The following is a 24199-nucleotide window of genomic DNA, read 5'->3' as shown; positions in this document are numbered from 1 at the left end:
TCTTCATGGCCTGTGACAAGTAAGGGCTTCAGTCAGATGACCACTTGTCATTTCAGACATCAAATACAGAATATTTGCTGCTTGGTCTCCTATTAGACTCCTTTCCCAGATGCATCAATGTCAGGTCTGTTCAACAGTCAATTTCTCCAAGGGAAAGGAAAAGTTACAGCTTTGTCATGACATCTTTAAAGCTTGTTTTGGGATAAGACACTAGTTTCCCTGTGCTCCACGAGCTCTGCAGTTTTCGTACTTGCTGCCAAGAAAATGGAATTGCAACCCCAGACAAAGGAGACAGGTCCTAAGGCAGCAAGCCTCTGGGACAAAACTCAGTTTAGTACCCTCTCAGTACAAAAATGCTGGTTTGCTTATGAACTCTGGAAAACTGGAGTAAAAATGGAACTGGCAGCCTCTGGAGATCTCACAAAGCAAAGCAATGCTTCCCACATCCTAGGGCTCCTTACAGGAGTGTAAGTACTCCTACACAGAACAAGACAGGAAGCTTGTTTTCCTCTCATCTTTTTCTTGCTCAAAGATCAAATTTATGTATTTTTTCCCCCATAAACACATTAAAAAACAAACAAACAAACGAAACAAGTTTCTTTTGCTGTGCTATCAGTCCTACAGATTTGTTGGAACATGTTTCACCATTTCATCTCAGCCATGTTCCCTGAGAGAAGTCAGTGGTGATACAACAAGGTGATGGCACCACATTTCATTCAGTGTTTCCTCTCATTATGCACTTGAGGAGAACCTGGTCATCCTGCCTTCCAGTTCTACTTCTGTTAGGTGGTGCCGAATCACTGTGAACAGCAGTGAAATTATTGGCTTTTTCAGTTAAGGCATTTGTAGTCTTTTATTTCCTTTCCTCAAAATTACAATTGACAGCATCCAGTTAGAATTGTTTAAACCACTGTAGGTCCTAATAGTCACTTAAATCATATTATATAGTGCACGTAAATCTTACTCTTCCTTTTCCATTTCCCAGTTCAAGTGATTTTGATTTGCATTGCTCTCAAAACAATTTGAAAAAGACCGGAAAAATGAGAAACATAGCAAAACTTTAGAAAGTTCCATACATTACACAGAAGCACCGATAACATATTCTTTTAGGAAGGGTTACAGTACAGGATATATTTCATGCTTTAAAAAGTAACAGCCAGAAAAGGGGTGAGGGAACGGATCATGCACAGTAACTGTAAAATTATAGCCCTCTTGTTTTGGATCTGGTTGCTAATGTGCTCAAAAAGATCTGCACTTCATCATATTTTATAGGGAGGATATACAGTATGTGCTCTATGGGGAGCCTATATGAGTCCTAACATTGCTCAAAAGGACAGTTAAATAAATGACTCCACCAGTCAAGTCACTGAAAAATTTGTATTCCTGCCAGCTTGCTTCCAGCCCCTTTGCATCGATGGATTGTGGTGACAGCAATTATGTCATCCATAAAGTTAAGAAGCTGGGAATCCTTACATCAGCCCTCAGCTTTGCTTTTCTTTCTGTCCTGCAGTTATCACTTGTTATTCTCAGTATTACTGTATTTTCCAAGAGAGAAACTATGATAACCAGCACAAGCACTATGAAAATATGATTGAGTTTCAGTTGCTATAAAAGATCTCCCTTAATCTCATGGCTTGTTCAAACTACCGCAGGATGGAAGAGGAGGCAGGATTTTTCCTTCTTTTGTGTGATCACACAAAATATCCCCTCGAAACAATCTATCCCATTCAGGTCTGTACTACTAATATTTTGTTCCCACATTAGCTGGATATTCAGCTCTATGAATCTGTTGATTTTCAGGTGGGAGAGAGGACAGCTACGCATTTTTCTGGGCTTATCAGAATCATCCTCTATGAGAAACATCAAGGTGAACATGAACATGAACATGAACATGAACATGAACACGAACATGAACATGAAACGTGGCTTTCATTTTTATGCTGCTTTTTTTCTGGCCAGTGCTCCCACTTCAGCACAGTCCTCTGAGAAGCTTTGGAAACTCACTTGCCCGTGTTTCCTTTATTGCTCCTAACATCCACAAGGCTACAGCTCCATAGAAGAAGCTCTACAGCTGCTGAGACAGGAGGAAAAAATCATCTGAAACAATGCCATAAAGACCTTCTAGTAAAAAAGTTCATTTTTGTGATAAATACCAGCATATTCCACCTTAAAAAAATAATTGGCTAAAGCCTGTGTCCTGTTTGCAGAGCAACTGGCAGAAGCCTATGTCTAATAGATGGGTGATACACTCATGGACAACAGTTTATTATTCTGGCACTGCTGTATTTCATGGCTGTCTTAGGATGAGTCACGGTTTTCTCTATTTTTTTCCCCCAAAACATTTCAGATTCACTCAAATGCTGAATTCACCGCAGCTCTGCTTTTGCATTACAAGTCCTTCACAAGACGCAGGCCTCCAGGTTGCCTTCTGCAAGAATGCCAGCAGCTGGGCAAGCAGGGACAGGGGCTGCTTCTACTAGCTGCATTGAAATGCCCACAAATGCAGCAGGGTGGATGAATCCCGATGGCAAAGCTCCTCATCCCCTCTCCTACCCACAGAAAGGGTAAGTCAAGTAAGGAGGCTGACTTAGGCTGCAAGTGAGGCAAGAAACACACTTGTGTTCAACAGCCAACCTTGAAAGATCAGGCTCCAGCCGCTCCACTGTTTTCTGCCACTTAAAATTGTTACTACGACAGCAAGCCTCTGAGCAGGGGCAGGAGCACTCAAGCTGTAGCTCCTGATGTTGAACACACGCGAGTTGGTTTACTGCTTGGTACTAATAAAAGGTTTCCGAAGAAGACTGACTCCTGTGCAGCGTGCAGACTTGCCTTGTATCACTTCCAAGAGGGCTTTGCACTCCCTTCCTGACCAGCTTGGTGTGACACCCCCTCATTCACCTTGTCAAGGAGACATTTGCAGTGGAGCCAGTATTCTCCTCAAACTAAATTGTCTGTGGTGTACACGACTGCTGGATATAAACACAAAAATGAAGAAATATTTCACAACCGAGCTCTGAGTGCATTTTTTCCTTCATCGGGTTGTTGTTTCTTATGGTGCTCTATCCTCACGGTTAGATAGCATTACTCTTTGCTTAAGCTACAACACTTGCCAGACTTAACAGACATTTCACAATAAACTTAAATAATGACGTTGATTAATCAATTCCCATGAGGCAAGAAAACCTGACTGAGGGGGGGTGATAGTAAAGCCCAGCAGTTGCATAATTCAGAGGCTGGATAAAGTTATTAGCTCCATAAGCCTGTCCAGCAGAAAGGAAAAAAAAAAAACCCAGCATGCATGGCACAGGCACTTTTCATGGGGAAAAAATGTTCAGGCAAAAAGCAGTGCAGGAATTTCAGACAAAAATGATGCTGCTTATATGAAACATGCTTTGGCATTCAAATTTAAAGAAACCTAGGTGAAATTACACTGGAATTAAAAAATTAATTTGAAGGAAGAAAGTATTTTCATCAAAATATTTTGAAAATTTTTAAACCTGTATTGCCTGTGTTTTTGAGACAATTTTTCCAGATCAGGTCTTTAGATTCAAATATGCCTTATATTTGGGAAAAATCAAAGCGAACTCCATTCTGTGTGTGTGTGGTTTTAAGCTCGTTTCTACATTTATTTGAAGGAATTCTTCCCAGTTATTCTTCGGGAAACTTTTATGTCTTTTCCCTCTACTCAGCATACTGGAATACTTTCCCTCACATAGCTGTCAACAGAGTTTGACATTGCAGAAAAAAGTACAGTAGAGATAGATAGATTAAAAATATTATTCAATCCAATCAGAATACTGAAAGAGTCAAACATTTTTCTTCTATATTTACTATAATTTTATATTAATTAGCTATGGCTGTTGTGTTTTTTTTGTTTGTTTGTTTGTTTGTTTTTGTTTTTGTTTTTAATAACAAAAGGTTTAAGGATCCTTTCAGTTAGTTTAAAGGCTTTTTACTTTACCCTGTATTTTCCATGAGAACAAACAGCTGATCAGCTTCTCTCCCAAGAGTGAGGAAGTTATTCCTACGCATTCCACTGGACTTCTCTCTAATGCACTGGTGGGGAGCTGTGTGGGGAATAGAGTGAAGTAACTTGAAAGACCAGTGTCTCATACTCCAAGAGGCATGTAGTATGGGCAAGCATGGAACTGAGTAGAAAAGGAGGGGTGCCTTTGTTTTCCTCTAAGAAAACCATGAGCGGTTATTTTAGCAATTTGGGGATGAGATGTAGAGCTCACAGCCCATGCAGTCATTATTTCGTGAACACAAAACTATTGCGAGAGAATTCTTTGATGGCTCTACAGCTGTTCCATCCTTCTAAGTCTTCTCCAGTTAGTAGTTGCTTTTTAGAAGATCCTTTGGAGAGTTTGGCTGCATCCACATCAACACCTCAGGTGTTACAGACGGATTTCCTGAGAGCTACCGGAGTGCACAGGGCTGTCTGAGAGCCTGTATTGCAGCTTGTGGCACACTCAGGATTGCCACAGGACGGAACTGCAAGGTTTGGGGCAGACTAATGAGATCTGAACATGCTGTAGGGCTTAATATACCAGTGTGCACTCTTCGTCATCTTATCCAGCATTAAAAATTGATCGGCTCAGGAACTTCACTCCAACCTCTCTCATGTATCATTTGAGTATCCTTGTCATCTGCTGCTTGCACATTTAATTTCACACTGCTTTTTTTTTCTCTCCCTTTCTCAATAAAAGAAATGCAGAAGCATTTCAGAATGAGCCTGATTCTCCTGCACTGGCTACGTATCTTCCTGGGAATAGTGAAGCTCTTACCAAAATCTCTATCCCAGCCAGCCAAAAATCTGATTTCAGTCACTACAGATAAACATCCATCAGACTAACGAGTACAAATGCTACCCCAGCTAAATCAGAAGCATCCCATCCCAGACACTGGCACATTATGAGCAGGAACAAAAAGAAAAAATCCCTTCTATCTGCTACCTATTTTGACCTTCAGACTTTCAAGCACCTTTTCCACTTCCGCAGCCACTGAGAGCATCTCATTTAGCACTGCTTCCTTTTGGAACCAAAGCCTACAGCCTGCATAAAGCCGCTGTCAGCACATAGTCTTTGAAGTCACCTGGCTCTCTGATGCCAAGCAGAGAAACCCATACACGAGTACTCTCAAAAACCATGGCACTGGAGTCTACACCAGGTTATGGCCAGCTACTTCCCAGGGACTTATTGTCACCATGGCTAACTACAAAGTAATGAGCAAAATTCATCTCTGATTCAAGTTGCTTAAAGTGTGTGGACTTAAGCCAGAAATGAACTGGAATGTTTTTAGAACAGACACATAAATTCAGGAATAAAATGGGTTCAGGAGGGAGGACTGAAAGGCAGGATTTATAGAGAGGCTTGGATAAAATCAGTGGTTTAAGGATCCAACCAAATGCAATTATCTCCTAATGAATACATGCTCAAGGACTGTTTGTGCTATGATACTGTAGCTTGGGAGAGGGAATAGATTTTGTTTTCTTCTAAAGGAACTCTGTTCCAAAACAACAATCACAAAAAAAAACCAAACCAAAACCAAAAAAAACCCTACACCAATCTCCACAAACATCCCCCAGAAGAGGATGTGAAGGGTGAAACGTGGCCTGAACTCCTTGGATGCGAAAGGCAGCACACACCACTGTGTCACCTGCACTCCTGACACTCTCCGCATTTATACTTAATCAGCATCAGCCCTGATAAATTATTTACCCTGGAGGAATGTAATGGGACGCCAGTTTGTCTGTGCATATGCTCTTATATTCTGCTAGACTAAATAAGCAGGGCTGGGGGCTGGGGGCTGGGGAGAGAGCCCTGATCTCTGTCAGTGGGACAGCCTCTTTCTGCACAGCACTGTGACATGAGGCTTGTTGGGCACACGCTTGACATGGGTCTCCTTAAAAGGGAGGTTTAGGGCACTGGGGGCATGCATCAAAGTGTGTTAGACACAACAGGCCTCAGAAACAATAAACTATCACACGCTGAGGTTGAATGATGAATGAAATCTATGGGGTAAGAGATAATACTTAGCATCCAGAGGAAAACAGCGGCCTTGATATCATTGATAATGTAATCTTGCTTAGCCTTTCTTTTAAGGACCTGCCTTTAGATTGTAAGAGTCAGTTTTGATTGTAAAAGTACACATTCTTACGCAATTAATTGTCCTTACATTGCAGTTATATGGTTCTTGTTAGACAGCACAAAGCACTCTGCATGCAAAGGAAGATAGTGAACATTGGAATTCCAACAAGGAGCCCAAATTGGATTGCTTAAAATGTTTAGTCATAATTTCAATATTAAATTTAAGCTAGATCTTTAAAGATTTGATTTCTAGAGCCCTTCCAGGTAGAGAGTTGCCCTGTAGTGCACCTGATTTAAATAGATTTGATCGGAGATTAGACTGCATAGTAACAAGAGTCATTTACATTTAAAAAAAAATATGACCCAGTTATACAAAGACTAAAATGAGCACAGCGTAGGAATGCAGAAAGAAAACAACAGCAGCTCTCCCTGTCTCTCTTCAGCATCAAAAAGTAAAAAATATCGTTATAAAAGCTGGTAAATAATTTTTTAAAGGTGAAAATAGGCAGAAAGGTCATTTGGATATTTAAGTATTTTGGGGTTTCTCGTGATCTGTAAGAATAACCTGGAATCAAAGCAGTTAGGGCCAGAAACCTATCTACATACAAAGGAGTCTGGAAAAGGAATAATAGCAACAACTTGGAGAGGGAATTCTTAAAAAGAAAACAATGCAACCACACTGCAGGCAGAACACCCTGCTCAAATGAACATCTCTTCCCTGTCAAGATAATATTGTCATCCCTGAGGTACAAGATTGCCCTAGCTAGCCATCCCTCCACTTTTTATAATAGATTGCAAACAAGTGAATTGTGCTTTCAACACAAATCGACTCCCATTCTTCTTGAATGCAAGCGTGAAAAAGAAGAAAAATACTTCATACCTCCTCCTAATAATGGACCAACCCTCATTCTTTATCACAGTGCCTATCACAACTTTTGCTAACAGCCTTCTGTTGAAAAAAAGGCAACGTCTCCCCAAGGAGGCTGGGAAGGAGAGAAAGGAGCCTGGCTAGAATAAGAGGATGAGGGTGATGAGATGGAAAACAGAGATGTTGATCTGGACTCAGTACAGGATCAGAGATGGGAGGGAAGTATGACTCTAAGTCACCCATCTGCTCTCCTATTTCTGGAACAGCATGAAACTGTACCCAGTCTGCCCAGACACAACTCCTACACGCCTGGGTGAGGAAAGTGTGCAGCATATAGATGACTCCATTGGATTTATTCCATTTCCACCAGGACAATTTCTGACTGCCTTGTTAGGGCAGGCCTTCATTCCCTGAGCAGCACATGTTCCCCAAGCACGTTTTTTGCTGCTGCCCTTGCATTCTCACCGTGGCCCTGAGAAATATGGCAGCACTGGCAAAAGCAATAGTTACAAATATCTGTAAGCCTTTCATGCTTACTTCACACATGTAAACAGGTATGGGATGACCAGATCTCCTGAGTGATAGATAGACGCTGTACATTCCTGAGTACAGTTGCCAGTGTAGAATATTTTAATCATGAACAATTCAGATAAGCTAGAGGTAAACACTCTAAAGTCAGTTACACTACCCATTGCAGTTTGTTAATGTTTTCTTGCAAAACACATTGCAACTCTTCAGGCCCTATTAGGTCTGAATGTATTCATTAGGTCATGCAAGTCATTCATTTAATTGCATTTCTGTACGTGTTTGCATTTTTAATTGTAGTACCACAACAGACATTCAGATCATCCCAGATCTGAATTTATTCCAGTTACCAAGAGATAATTGGGATGATTTGCATATATATAACAAAACTAAAAGCTTTTGTTTCAAAAATATGTTAGAGTTGCTAAGGAATACCGGTATATCTATCTACTACATCATTATTTACAAATTCAAATACATAAGACCACAAAAATTAAAAATTAAGGCATTGTAAATCTTAGACTGTTTACAGTCAAATAAAATTATTCTTTTCAACAAATGTCTTGGAACTGCTGTCATGTATTCACATTAGCAGAATTGGTTCCAAGGAAAGCTTTGTAAGGTGAAGTAGTCAGACTGAAACACTGGAACTTCAGGTTGGAAAAAACTATGAAGCTGTTTGCCCATGTGATTAATAAAACACACGAAGGCTGCTCTGAAAGTAATGCCTCCTATTTTATTATGTTAGCCTATGGCATCAGAGGTAGATGTTGTTGGTACTACAGTAGAGGCTGAATCTTACTGCTAATATTGTTTTGTGGCCATGTGACAGATGGCAGCAGAGAGGCAGTCTGACAAAATGATATCCGACATGGGAGTGTATGAAGCAAAGGTGCGGAACTGAATTCCCCCATGCTGAAAAAATGGCATCCATTGACATTCATCAGTGCTTGCTGAATGTTTATGGAGATAAAGAGCAGATATGAGCACAGTGAGGCAGTGGGTGGTGATTTTAAGCAGCAGCAAGAGTGACACCAGGTCATCTCTGTTGGTGCAGATTTTTCTGAGTGTGGCACACAGGCTTTTGTTCATTGCTGGTGAAAATGCATAGCAAATGGTGGTGGCTATGTTGAAAAATAGTGTTTTATAGCTGAGAATTTGCTCTATCAAAATGTGTTATTGTGCTCTTTGTATCTACTGCAGTTTTCTTGGAAATAAATAAGAGACATCACATTCAGAGCAACCTGTATACTTCAGTATTTCAAAACAGAAAAATGTTCTGCCACAAAATTCTTGCATGATGCTAGCATAAAAGTTCATTTTTTTTAATATGTGTGTGAAAATGTCCTATAATTATTTTTCACATCTTGGGAAAAAAAATGAACTGTTTTTGTTTTCGGGTTTTTTTTTTGTTGTTTTTTTTTTTCATATTCTCACAGTTTTTGTTGCCTTTGGCTGCTTTTCAACTGTCTTCTCTTTAATATTTTTTTTCCTAATCCTTTTTCCCCCTTTACTTTGCCACTGACCAATAAGTGGAAGTAGTGACAGCGAGACTAGAAAAACTAGATTTGTGATTCTAGTGTTCTTTAAATAACAGCTAAACCTTGCATGTAAACTGTATTAAATCCTTGCCTGATAAGGAAACTCGAGCACAGAGGTCTCTGTGTACTTCCAGATCCTTCTCCTAGGTACAGTAGTGATGTGATTGCTCTCTTCCACAGGATCTTCAAAGCTTCAGCAGTGTGAAAGCAATTGCCATAAACCACTTAGCTGCAGAAATTGCATGTGAGAGTGAACGCTGCCACCAAGGAGAAGGCAAATACAGCCTCAAGGCAAAGAGGCAAGAAAATTCAGGTGGATTTTTTCCCAGTCCATTGGCCTGCTACAACTAAATGGCTAAGGATAGAACAAGATATTTCACCATATTAGCATTTCCTCTTCTCTTGCAAATGTGGGGGTGCTCGTGAAAATCACCGGCAAATCACTAAGCATGCTGCAGACTAAAAGAATATGTCTCCACTGGAACTGTGCAGAAAGGTGTGCATCTGCTTCAGTGCAACCTCTCCTTCATTGGTAGGGCCCCCACCACCTTTGAACTACCACTGAGCTCAAACCATAGAGTATTTATTAATCCTTTAGTGATCACATTCATGCGAAAGATAATTACGGTGTCCCACGGACAGTTCAATATCCCAATGTGTTTATTACCATACAGAGGCTCCCTGTTTTGCCATACAAGTACAGTATGTGCATGGAAGCGCACTAAAATACACTACCTGATGTCACTCTGTTAATTGTGCATCTTTCTTCTACCCCTCACTCATTCCCTACACCACCAAATTTAGTAATGCCCTCGTCATCCAATAAAAGGATGCATGCACATGAAGAAAGAATTCTGAATGCAGTTTCTTTTGCTCTTGTTAGAAACTGCATTTTATGAGTTATGTGGCCTTCATGTTTCCATTTGGTTAGAAGTTTGATTTGCTGAAGGCAAGTCTAGTGTCACCAGTAACTTTCTATTATCCATGAAGGCATTTGTCCTTCATGGATCTCCTTGTCTCATCACCTTTTTTCCTTCTGGAACTTACATCACCATCAGCAGAGAACCTTTCATACGGTGCATATTTCAAATAGGTCGTATTTCTGTGAATCAATTGCTGTACCTGGCTTTTGCAGAACTTCTAAGAAATTTTATATGCTAGTTGTGGAGAATTTTATGCTATCCTCAGAGCACTGACTGCTATGTTAAACAGTTCAGGCATGAAAATCAGGAAGAAAGGAGAACACAAAATGAGGAATTAATTATTTGTTACACTAAATACAGCTGTTGGAACCCATTAAAATAGCTTCCTTGTATGAATTCCTATGTAACAATTCTTACAGTTGCCACAGGGACAAAAGGGAACAAAAGGGGTGGATTTTATGATCACAAGTGGGAAGAAAGCAGATCCATGGCACAGTATCTGCTCTAGAAACCCTTGATCTGAAGTCTGGGATGTTATAAGTTGGCACCAAAATAGAAACACTCAAGTGATAGAGGAGTGGACAAACCACAGGCCACCAGATAGGAAAAAATACGATACTCTAATGTGAGGCCCCACAGGCAGGAGAGAAGATCTGGACAGTGTTACCAAAGAGAGGGAAAGAAAGAAAGAAAGAAGTAGAGGAAAGAACTACAAATATATGTGCACAATACAAACACGAGCAGAGATAAAAGAATTTATCACATAGCGTTACATTGTCGTTTTATTTCTGTGCTGAAGATATACCAGTTAATTGAATTTCTTCTCTGACACTGAAAACTTATTTATGTGCCCATCTATTTGCTTTATATATACTGCAGTACTTTATCACTCAAATCCAGATCCAGCAGCAAAGTCTGCTACTGACTGGAAGATACTTCTGTTCAAAGAGTGCATGGTTGTATCCAAATATATACTGATCTGTTAAGCTGCTGATTGACTTGCACTTGTTTTGACTCCTTTCTTAAGTTCATTCTATCAAATGCACTCTAAACAATTTTTGGAAAGCCTGGTCCGTTGTTATGGGGATGTGGTCTTCCATTAGGCTATAGTAAAACTTAAAGTTGCTGGTAGCATATTATTATTAATTTCTTCATGGTAAAATGTTCATGCTCACCATGCAACACAAGTTGTTAACTTCCTTTGGTGCTGTATTGGATGCCTCCCAAAAAACGGTTTATCTAGATACTTGTACGGCACTCATCACCACAGTATCTGGTGTCTTCCTGAATTTGAACCTTATTAATATATCTGCTTATCCACGCAGTCTCTATGTCTGCAATAGAGTAATACCACTCAAAATAGCTCCTTCCCTCATTAAAAACTGCCGCCCTCCAAACCTGGCTGCTAAGATGTCATTGCTGAAAGGCTTGATGATGCCAGCCTCAGTGGAAAAGGGCAAAATCTTTGTGCTCTACCGCACTTGTAAGCAAGCCAGTGACTCAACAAAGACAAGATAGTTATGGTAGCAATCAGGGGCTACTCAACTTTACCACAAACAGAAATTTGACCTTCATTACACTGTGATGATTAAACAGGCTTACAAAAATGCTTGCCAGGCAGTCCAGATAATGCTGAATGAAAGACAGGTGGTGAAGCATCAGGTACTTTTGATGATGAGCTCTATCTGCCTCTGTCTTCTCTTTTCAGCTAAAGGTGGTTCACATATTGATGTATGACAGGACAATGCATTCTAAGAGCATAGACTATAAAAATGTTGACCAAGGACTGTGATTGTTCAAGCCAGCACTGGAACTAGCCTTGTCAACATTTGTTCAGCATCAGCATGGCTGTCAACAGTATGGGGTTTGATCACATTCCTTGAAAATCCTATCTTCACTTAAGATGACTTTCCAATTACGGACATCAAAATCAGTGACAGCATTCGTTAAAGGCAGCAGAGAGGCAAATCTTACTTCATCTGATAGACAAAACTTGACAAGAACGTCTTCCTGTAATCATGGCTTCCACACAGCCAGTTTTATATTTTGTAACATGGAAACTTCAGCAAAGAGACCACAGATCTCTCCAAAAAACATAGAATGATTTAACCAAAATGTTCAGGAAATGAGAAAAATCTTTTGCTTTCAATAAAGTTTTTACTTATTCATCAGAATATTTTGATCATACCAGTTAACCTGGGATTTGGAATTTCATGAAAATACTTGGCTATCTAGCATGATGTTAACACAATCCATAGCGGAATCCATGGTTGTTCACATGAAAGAGTGAAACCATGAATCCCTGGTTGTTCACATGAAAGATGCCTGAAATAATTGTGTCTGACTTCTGCAACAGCAAGTACTGGTAAGCAAATTGCAATGTACGGTTTCTACTACTCCATATATTTTTTAATTATTATTATTTATTTTGAAGCAGAGGACAAAACATCCTACAAGATTGGGATACATGTCTGAGTTGCAAAGACACTGTGCATCCTTCCAGACAGGATGTCAGGCCAAAGGTTGTCAGATGGAATATACTTTTCTGTATTTGTGGCAGTTGCCATGGTAGTCTGTTCCTAACAAGATCACCTCTCCTCTGCAGATCGTTTCGATGCTTTATTCTTAAGGAACTTGGAGACAGGCTTGAGGACAGTGATAGGCCGATCAGCTCTTCAATAGGATTCCAACCAACCTGAAGGAAAGCAAAGTACGCAGCACATGCCTTTGGAAGAACATGTTTCAGAAAAGATTCTTTTTAGATAGGGAGTGTTATCACTGGCAGCACTGATGGAAATGCAGGGATGTGAATGTGGACAAGGAAGTTGTCCTTTAGCAAGCTTACACCTGTTTGGAGTCAGCCTAGAAGAAAATTTTCCAAAGGACAAAGCAGGTTAAGGCTGCTGTGTTAGCCATGCCTCTGTGCAGACACTGTTTTGAGAGAAGAAACACTGCAAAGTGACCGACAACAAAGTCTTGTTCTGTGTCAGCCACTCATCTGCCACAACACACATGATGAAATCCACCTATGGCAGCCTTGCTATGTAGTGGAAGGGGCAGGTTGCAGTGCCAACCACCTAATTCACAGGATGGTATGTAATAAAAAGTGCATGTGGACACCTGCTTACCCACCCACTTGACCCATTATTCCCCTATGGTACTCTCATTCTTAGCTTCTCTATTAATGAACTTCTGGTAGAACCTGAAGCTTCACTGAATGTGTTCACTTTACATATAACCACCAATATCTCCTAAGGGAGAAGAAGTGACTTTGATCTCTGAAAAGGTCAGTACACTTTACAGCTTTAAACATGACATGCAACCTCGGAATGAATCTTTGAACAGACTTTTTATCCACGGTACCCACAGCTGTCCTCTATTATTGTTAATAAAAGCTTATTAGTAATGTTACACAATCATATCCTTGTAAACAAGTCAAAGGGAACAAAACCAGAGTGTTTGGCTTGTTTTTGTTTTGTTTGTTTTTGACTCAAAAATAAAGATTTTCCAATTACATTAACTTTTGAGATTCTGTACTGTAGCATGTGTTTTAAAATCATGGAAGCTTTTCAGTAGCACTCAGCACATGTGTAATGAAGAGGACTAGAATAACTTGGAGTTTCACTATGTGCTACTGACGCAGACATGCAGGGAACAAACTCTGTAATGGATAAAGAACTTTAGTTTCACAAACCTGGACCCATCTTCCAAGAAGCATTCCTTAGCAACCACACAGTAAGCCACACAACAAACAGATTCCTACTGATCAACCATTTGATTCTTTTCTATTAAGTATGTCACATTTTTTCAAATAAAATTCTGATGGCACATTGAGAAAGACTGATGTCAATAATCTCCTGACAGAAAGAGCTTACTTTGCAAACAGAGATTGCTTCATAACATGTATGCAGGCAGAACACGGTGAATAATATGGTGTCAAAAATAGCAATTATACATCTTTAGCTGTGGAAAAAAAGACTCGTTTAATTTGACGGTATTAAATTTGTGGAAAAAACTTCTTCCATGATCAGCACAGTGCTGTATCAGTAGGTTACAGATGTTGGAGAGGTGAAACCGGAGTGGGAACAAAGTTTTGCAGTAGATGGCAGTTAGAGTAAAATGAAAACTAACAAATTGGGGGTTGGACTCGATGATCTCTGGAGGTCCCTTCCAACCCCTACAATTCTGTGATTCTGTGATTCTGTGAAATTAAATACTGGAGCAGCAAGCTTGTTTGATGGAGATACATCTGTCACAAAAGTACATTGGGCTTTGCTCAGGAAAATGGTGCTTGACTGCATGAGAAGGTATAGTAAACACAGAGGTAAAATTACCTGTTTTAGGCACTTTACAAGAGATGACTGGAAACAAGAAAACCCCATCTGTGACCTTTCCTAGTTCACATGCAATCTAGCCATGCAGTCAACTTCAGCATGTCAAAAACTGGGCTCTTCACAAGTGAGCTGCTTCCCATATAAGAAAAGCAGAAGAGAACAAGTAGGAATTTTGAGCAAGACACTTACAATATATTTATATGTCTCCTAAAAATCTCAGAGAAAAAAAAGAAGGGGGGGCAGAGATGGGAGGATACACTTTTTTCTCAAGTATATCTCTCATGATTAACCTCAGTAGTGAGATGTCTACAATAGAAGCAAGATTTATTTGCTTCAAACTGCTGATGCTATAGCAAACGTATGCACTATTTGGGGCAAATAGCTGTGGACTTCCTCTATCTGCATGAAGAAAAGTGCTACAGCACAACTCTTGCAACTGCTTGCCAGACCATCCAGATTACTCAAGACTAGATGGTAAGAATACAATCTACTGACCTGTAAGGACAAGAAAACTTTAGGAGAAGGACAAGACATGTTCAGAGCTTTTCCTCCTTCTGGGGGGAAGGCAGACAAGATTTCTATCCAATATGTACAGTAAAGAGTTCTTAAAAAACAAAAAGGCAAATGAAAAAAGTAGAAGGATGAGGATGTTTTCCAGAAGACTGAAAAACATGAATGCAAAGGATTGGATAACAGAATTTATCTCTTTTTCTCCAAATATCTCTTTGGTCTCTCAAATTCTCCTTTGCTCATCAGCTGTGTTCTCTCACACTCCTGCTTCTTCAAAAACTCATCATGGTCTGCACTACGCATATGGAAACTCTTGTGCACTAAGCTATTTTTTTCTATTCTTCTTTTCCAAACCCTTTTCAACATCTCCATCCTCCTGTGTAATGATTCCTCCTAAAATAACCACTAGCGCTCTTATGAATGTCCTTTGTTATAGAGGATGCAGCATATAGCTGCAATTTCAGCTTGAGATTGAAAAGAAGTGCATTGGGAATATCCCAATCCCCAAACTTCTTCCTTGTGCTTCAGTGTGATATCACAGAATCATCATAGAACCATAGAATGGCCTGGGTTGAAAAGAACCACGGTGATCATCCAGTTCCAACTCCCTGCTGTTTGCAGGGTCGCCAACCAGCAGCCCAGGCTGCCCAGAGCCACATCCAGCCTGGCCTTGAATGCCTGCAGGGATGGGGCATCCACAGCCTCCTTGGGCAACCTGTTCCAGTGCCTCACCACCCTCTGAGTGAAAAACTTCCTCCTCATATCTAACTAATCTAACAGCCTGAATATCTAAACTATCTAACAGCCTGATCATGGCTGTTTCTCAGACACAGCTCTTAGAAATCTATTCACTTCTTAACTCAGAGGGCAACTCCCCAATCTCTCTTACCCTGTCTATGCCTTCTGAAAAGCCTGTAGCCTTCAATCAGAGTATTCCAATTGTGGGATTCATCCCACCGTGTTTCCATGATAGCAATTAGGTCATACTTTCCCACTTGCATCATGGTTTCTAACTCCTATTTATTTCCCATGTTGCGTGCGTTGGTATAGAAGCACTTCAGCTTGGCTGTTGGCCTTGTTGCCTTCTTGGAGGAACCGTTCCTAATACCACCAGAACAAGTATGGGTTTTTCCCCTACCACCTCCCAAGGTGACAGCATCCCCATGTCCTTTTCTGTCACCCAGTACACACCCTTCCCCTGTCATATTTAGTTTAAAACCCTGCTAACTAGCCAAGCCATCTTGCTCCCTAGAATATTCATGGCCCTTCTGGTCAGTTGCCACCCGTCTGCTCTCAGCATTTCCCTTATCAGACTTATCAGACTTCTCTCTCACATCAGACTACTAAAATCAAGCTTCAACACTCCTTACAAATTTACTGTTCACAGCTAGATCACAGTTTTGCACCGATTCCCATATCCAGTGACTATTCTGGGAGGCCCTGATCAGCTTGGTATAGCTGCCTGTTATCATAGGAAGGGTCCCAATAAATGTTGAGGCATATTCTGAGCTGTGGCACAGACACTAATTGGTATCGAAGACAAATCATCAATTTCTCTTACTTGATGTGACTGGATATATCATAGAATCATATGGTTGGAAAAGACCAGGATCATCCAATCCAACCATCAACATATCCCCAATAGTTCTGACTAAACCATGTCCCTCAACAAACATCTTAAACATTCCTTGAACGCCTCCAGGGTTGATGATTCCACCACCTCCCTGGGCAGCCCATTCCAGCACCTGATCACTCTTTCAGAGAATAAATTTTTCTTATGTCCAACCTGAATCTCCCCTGGTGCAACTTAAGGCCATTCCCTGGTTACAAGAGAGAAGAGGCCGACCCCCACCTCACCAAAACTGCTTTTCAGGTAGTTGTAGAGAGCAATAACATCTCCCCTGAGCTTCCTCTTCTCCAGACCTAAATTTTAAATGAATGCCTTAAAGGAAAAGAAAGGATTCTTAGTTTCCATCAGCGAGGACCTTGTTTTCTCAATTTCAGAATTGAAATTCAGAGAATTAAAATCTAGGTTTAATTAATGATTTATCTATTGAGAATATTCCCTCTTTCTGCAGGTACAATGATCAAGAACAGGTTCATTTTATCCAGTCCACTTAACAGAGATATTTGAATCTTCAAGAGAACAGGTTAAGTGCAGAAAGCTCTTTTCCACTAGTTAAATGTACAACGTGTGTTGGATTAGTTACTCATCCTTAGCTCTGAGTGAAAAGAATGTAAAAGAAGCCACTTCCATTATAACTTCTCTCATATGTAAATTCAACTACTTGTTCAAATATTTGTGAGAACCATGACCTTGCCAAAAAGAGGGAAGAGACAAACTTAAAGGCTGGCCAAAGAAAATTAATAGAAATTTTCAAACAAGAATGCACCATCTCCTACATTGAATTTCACACCATTCCATCTGTTAACTAATAATACTAAAGGGAATAAATGTTGAAAATCCTCACATTAAGTAAGAGATGGGCTCAAATCAAAGCTCTGAAAGGGAGCAACCTAAAAATCTTTAATGGTTAGAATTCAAATCTATCTGGCAGCATGAATTCATCTTTGATTTAATGGCGAAGTAACAAATATTTGTCTGGGAGAACATGAACAAACTGCTTCCCGAACATAAAACAGAATCCCTTTGAGATTTTGGACCACACAGTCCTGCTTTTCCTTAATGGACTCCAGTAATTCAAGAAATTACATTTTATCTCACAAGTAATATAGAAAGCAGAGTGCTTCCAACACGCTGAGTTATGCTCAGATTTCTTTATTTATTTGTAGTATACAATTTTATTGACACTATATCCATAAATCTTAGGCAGATTAATCCAATCAGATAGAACGCTTCCAAGATGTTTTCAACTTCAAATTAATTTTAGGGGGCCTCATCTCATTTATCTTTTTTCCATGTCTGAGTCCTTTAAAAACTATTCTAGCTACAGGTTAATAGCCTTTCATCCTCATGAATTGTTCTTTCTATTCTCTTAACAAAACTGGACTTCCCTAAGAGTAACAGATACTAAATTCCTTTTAAGTTACTTATGCTTTGTCTAGTAAATGTCACCTCATAACATCACTTTGTAGTTTCACACAGTTCTATGAACAAGTAGGCAAGTGTCAAAGCAGTCTGAGTCAAAAAGGACTTGAAAGTCTCATAAAATATAGACTAATATAGCTGTAACCAAAATTCTGTCTTCTGTCTTTCTGTTTTCAGGTAGAAGTTTGGATGCTATTACCAGTTTATTAGACAGAAGTTCTTCTCATGAAATCAGCGTAGCTTCAGCTCAGTGGGTGAAACAGACTGCCTGTGTATGATGATAAAAAATCCACTGATAATACAGTAAATAAATAAAAATAAATCATAACAAATTGTTAACATCTCAATAGAAGTATTTATTCAGTTTTGCATTTTGCCTTGTGATGATGTTCAAGTTTGTTGTTTACAAAGCATCCATATTTTCAACTATAGTTAGCTTTGGATTTTATTTCCCCCCTCATTATTACTGCATTTAATATTTTTGATTTTTCTATTTCCTGCGTACAGTTTAGCTGATTTACAGTTTTGCTTTTATTGTTTGTTTGTATAATTTGGTTGAGGTGCAGATAGCTGTCTTTTTTTATTGGTTCATTAAATTGGTCGTTCCCATGGAAACTTTTTAGTGCATTTTTTCCTGAGGTTTGAATGATGCTTTGGGGCTTTTCTGTGGTGGTTTGGTAATCTTCATCAGGCTACAACAACATGTCTTTATGTCTTTCCCCACAGCCGAAGTGTCTTACTTTCTTAACTCTTTGCTACTTACATGGATCTGGTGACCTGTCGTACTGCAATTTTCAGACTGGCATTCAAATGAAAGTAAGGGAACACAGGATGTAAAATGCATACAGTAAAAAAAGGTGTATGATTTAAATATTGTCTGTGCATAGGTCTAAGGAAATTTTTTTCCTTTCCAATTCAGACAGTCTGTCAGAACGAGCTCCTATCTCATGCACGAAAGCATGTACAACAGTCCTAGTATGTGTTGGGCCTACTTCTGCTCTGAACATCCAGCCCAGAAGAACAACTTAAAATGCAACCTTCCTGCACCCAAATGATTTCATTTACTTCAAATCTTCTTAATAACCATAGCTCTAGATCATTTCTGCAAAGCTCCCTAGAGGAGAATAGATTGAATTTCCTCAACAGCACTGCACTCTGCTCACAGCATGGCCAGGGATGCTTTGAGGCTGCTCTGCCTTTGTGTGAGAGCTGGGTACCTTTGCAGGCAGTCCCAGAATGCACAGAGCTGCTCTGTGTCCCTGCTACTGTGGGTTCTGCTGAGTGAGAGCAGGGCACCAGCCCCACTGAGCAACAAAGACACCTATGGACCACGTTACAAACTCTCTGCCACAGAGCTTCCACCTGACACATGATGACTATAACACAGCCTGTATTCTGAGGCTGAGTGCTAGAAGCCAGTTTGCTGGTTTTGTTACAAACACAGACTGCCTAGCAGTGCAACAGCTGCACATACACCTCATATTGAGTGTGTTATGCAAGGAAAAAAACATAACTGATAGACCCTGAAAAGTGTAACGCATCCAACTCAGTGCCAAAAGACATAAGTCCAGTGCATTTGTCTGAACACAAAAAATGAAGCTGCACTGAACCAAAGATGGAAATTTACCTTTATTTGCAGACTACTGGAATCATGTGCACGTTCACATTTATTTCAGACTATTTTTTCTTCTTCATTTCCTATGCAATTCAACTTGCTACATGCCAAGTAATACTTCCTCAACTTCCACAGTTCCTTTCATAATGCTCACCAAAGCAGTGTGGTATAGAATAGCTATCAAAAAGGAAGGAAAAAAAGGAAACAAACAAAAAAAAAAAGCTGTGAAATACTTTCTGTTGGAGCTAGATTTCTTCTCTATAATTCTATAAGATTTGATTTAAATAATATTAAATATTTGTTTAAATATTAATGTCTAGAGATGGTGCTAAGTGAAACTTTAACATTTTATGTTATAAGAGAAAATATGTCACCATAACTCTTCAGAGCAATTGCTACAAAATAAAATGTACCAAAGAAATAGATACACAATAAAATTTTTGTTTTCAGAATGTCTAAAAGTAGAGGTGCTGGACAAGAGTTCTGTTTGATCAGGCAGGAGAAGGTGAGAGCTTTTTGCACTCAGAGTGATGAGATGCTTTGAATCCCTGGGGAAGTACGAAAACTTGTGGCTAAAATGACAGCTAAGTAAACAATAACAGGAGCAATGCCATGCATATTATCATTTTTCAAAACGTCAGAGAAGAGGCTTCAAGATCTGAGCCAAGCTAATTGCAGATTCAGTCAGACCTCAGTCAGTTAACACTTCATTCACATTTGAAGGTAGCATTTACAACCCAAAGAACTACAGGTGGTTTTAAGAGATTTCAAATTAGAGAAGCCTTACAGCATTCTGCAGCACAGTTTTGGAATAAAGAGGAGAGTAGCATGCAGCAACAACTCTGCCAACGAGTAAACCCATCTAATCCTGGGTTTGTGTGCATGTGGCTTGGTAGATTGAGCTGAGATTGCTTTAGATTAGTCCTGTTCTTTTTGCTTAATCTTTTATTTGGCAAAGATGGATTATGATAGCACAATTACCCTTGTAAAACCTCAAACTTGCAGCCTGTGCTAATTTCAGACACTGTATTTGGATGGTTTTGGAGAAATACTATAGAATTTAATGGAGAATGATACCCTCTCCTAAAAAATTCTCTAGTTTTTCTCAATCGTCCCATAAAAGCAATTCTGTGTTAGTCTACAAAGCTTTTTAAAACGTAAGCGTTGTAATTATGGCCAGTAAATTATATAGACGTTTTGGATGAGAGAATCCCATTACATTTCCATAGTAAAGAATTTGATTGCATTCTTACTACCATTCTGTGGGATGTTTCCACAGGGAAAACTTGAGCTAAAGCAGAATCTCTACTATCTTCCTCTTGGCCTCCAGCTACTACAGAGTGTAACAATTATAAACTGATAAATCACTTGAATGGTTATGACATCTCCCATTGACTAGGAGGGCGGTGGTACATACACACATGCTGCTGCCAACATTAAATAATGTCAGCTGAATTAAGTAAATGATGATTTAGCCTCAGCTAAACTTTTAGGGGCAAACTTTTTTTTTCCTCTCAAATAGAGATGATGGTTGTACTTCCTATGGTCAGATCTTGTTGCATTTTAAAAGTCAGGTTCTGTTGATTTCACTAGGCATTTTGCCCATGTTGAAAGAGCAGGATACTGGAGATGAGTCCTGCCATATACACTTAGGAGGAGGAAAGGCTGTAATGAGTTTGAAAATTCTTACATTCACACTAATCTGTGGACAAGAACAAATTTCATATGGAACGGTTGCACAGATGAGACTGATTCCAGAAATATTTGCATCCTATGAAGTTGTAAATAATTCACAGCTTTTAGATCTATTATTCTTTTTGTTCTCTTCTCTCCTCCTGCTGCTCCTCCCCCCCAAAAAAAAAGAAAAAAAATTGATAGTGCTCCAATAACCAATAGGCACATTGAGTAGCATAACAGTATTTGTTTAACTAGCAGCCTTTGACCAGAAGAGCAGTTCTCACTACTGCCAACACAGTTGCAATTACATTTGTAGAGGCCTGCTAAAATATATGGAGTGTGATCTTATTTTTTTCGTCTTTGAGAAGGGGAAATTAGGCAAAATGGTGTGGGGTGGGAATGCAGAGTATGTCAGGATGAACACAAATAGTTGCTCAGACTACCTGTGCAAACTCTTGCTCAATTCCTGATGAAGACTGTGTCACTTCCATTCACTAACACGATCTACAGCTATATGCAACCACTAAAACACAAACAAGCCAAGTCCTGCTGCCCTCTCCACCCCCCATTACTAAGGGTCTTTGACATAGTGGCCTTGTTTTAATTTTGTATTTGACCCTATCTGACTCTCACTGCTAAGAGTACAAATTAAATTATCCCGTTATATTAATTACAGTTGTAAAATGACACTGTAGGAATTAAAAAAAAAAAAAAAAAGGGAAAGGTGGAACTGAATAAAGCAGAGGGAAGGGAGAAGAAAGTGTAGCTCATGCTTCACCCATGAAGAGAGCTAAATTAAGCAAAGAATTTCATTTTTGGAATGCATTTCTTAATAATGCCATTATCATGCAGGTCTGCTCAAGAATTATAACTTCATAATGAAAAGAATGCAGAATGGATTTTGAAGCATCTGATTTTCCATGCTGGTGAGAAGAAGCAAGCCTGTTTTTCTCAGTGTGTTCACAGAGAGGCTAAATTCAGAGCAGTCTTCATCTCTCCATCTCTTCCTATCCTGTACTACTTGTAAACTATTGGTCATCAGTCATTACCTAATGATATTATCACTAGATAAACACATCAGAAAGAATCTGTCACTGTAAGTTTGAGAATATTAGCATATCATATTCTCCAGTTTCCAAAATATGAACCTTTGCTTGAGAATGCAGTCATGTAGCCAAATATTTTTCATCTGGACAAAAAAAAATGTGTGCTCATTTGAAGGCAAAAAGGCCACTTTATCTCAAAAATTTTATCTTTAATGATAAGCTAGTGCTTAGAGAATGCTCTTTTTAATTTGCCACGCACTCTGAAACTGCTCTTCTGTCCCAAAGTTACCTTCACTTATGTTCAAATGTTAGAACTGGGGGGAGACAGTGGGTGCTGAGATGCCTGAAGAAGCTGGGGAGAGAACTGTATTTCAATTTGAAGTGATCTCTAGACAGTCTAAAACTTACCACTAGTAACAATCATATCTTTATTCTTTATCATCTGGTGTGTTACTCTTTGCAGAATTCTGAAAACAAGTCTTTAGCTGAAAGAGTAAAATGCACTAATTTTCAAGGACGTTTATCAGGAGCAGTTACATTCATCTTCCTCTTAAAGAGGGAATAATTCACTGCACTTTCATTTAAACATGACAGATTAACCCCTCTGTTCTCCCCAAATCAGTGCTCAACTTCCTTTCCCATTCCTGTACATATTTCTCTCACACACAGTTTCTTGCTCTCATAGGAAAGGAACTAGAACACATACCACACAGAAACAGAATAAACAAAAGACAAGTCCACAAGACAAAGCCACTAGGACACTGGTTAAAATATTTTCCCATGAATCTAAAAAAGATAACAGGCACTTGCTTATATGTCTCCTTTCATCCCTGAAAGCTTTAAAGTTAATTCATGGTTTCATAACTACAATAAAATAACCATGCAGAGATTAAAATCAGGGCCTCTTTTTATTTGGATATCAACAATATGAATCCCACCCAGGTCTTTCTAAAAGCAGCCTTGGCTGACACTCCAAAATGCTTCCTCAAGTCCATCTTCAGCCAAATAAGAAGTGGTCTGGAAAGGATTCATCCTTTTAGTGTACACAGAAGATCCTCGTCTTGGATCTATAAACCGAGTCTTTAAATTCCATTGTAATTACTTCGCAGTCATAAATAGAACAAACACTATTTGTGGCATCCCAGCTGGCTTTTTACACAAGGTGCACAAATCTTCAAACTTAGCTTAGAAGACCTGAGTGGAGACAATGTGGCCAGAATATGGTAACGTGTTCTCCAAAATTCTCAAAGAAACAAAAAAAGAAAGGAAAGAAAAGAAACAAACAAAAACCTAACACCCACCCACCCCACCACCAAATAAACTAAAGTAAAAATCACAACATTTCTTAAGTAGCAGAAAAGAAAAAAAGCAATTCTTCTGTACTGAGGAATATTTTCTCAGAAGCTGGATTCTCTCCTGCGTTGGTTTTGTTTCCAGGAAGACAGGGTTGGTGCAAGAGAGAAGCTCTGCTACAGTAAAGTGCTTTAAATCATTTAACTCTTACAACTTGATGACTTAATAACAATCTTTCACAAATAACTGAACTCTTCACTCTGAATTTAGTAATCAAAGACAAAACACTATTTTCCCCATGAGACTCGTTGTAGGAGAGACAGTCATGGAAATTTAAGACTACTGCTAGAGTGAATGCTTGTTAAAGATTTTTACCAAGTCATTCACAGTCCCTCTGACATCTATAAATTCTTAGCTTCCACATATGCATATGAAATGGCCACAAGTCCCTCTGTTCTAAGTTGGGATACAATTCTTTCCACATAGACTGTCTGCCAGGGCGTTCTCTTGACCCACTGCATTAACTAGCTCTGCCACTGAACAGAAAGTTATACCTGACCATCAGCAAGGCAGCCAGCACTGCAGGTTTCTGTTTATAAGCTCAGTATAAAATGAACATTCAGTAGTTTTTTTAACGTGTCCAGTTCTTGTCATGATCTTTAAATCTTAGAAAAATATATCCTAGAAGTTCCATATACTCCACAGAAAAGCATTATTGGTTAGAGCATT

Source organism: Tympanuchus pallidicinctus, unplaced genomic scaffold, assembly GCF_026119805.1.
Source record: "Tympanuchus pallidicinctus isolate F22 unplaced genomic scaffold, pur_lepc_1.0 scaffold34, whole genome shotgun sequence".
Taxonomy (NCBI): Eukaryota; Metazoa; Chordata; class Aves; order Galliformes; family Phasianidae; genus Tympanuchus; species Tympanuchus pallidicinctus.
Note: the sequence above shows the minus strand (reverse complement) of the source record.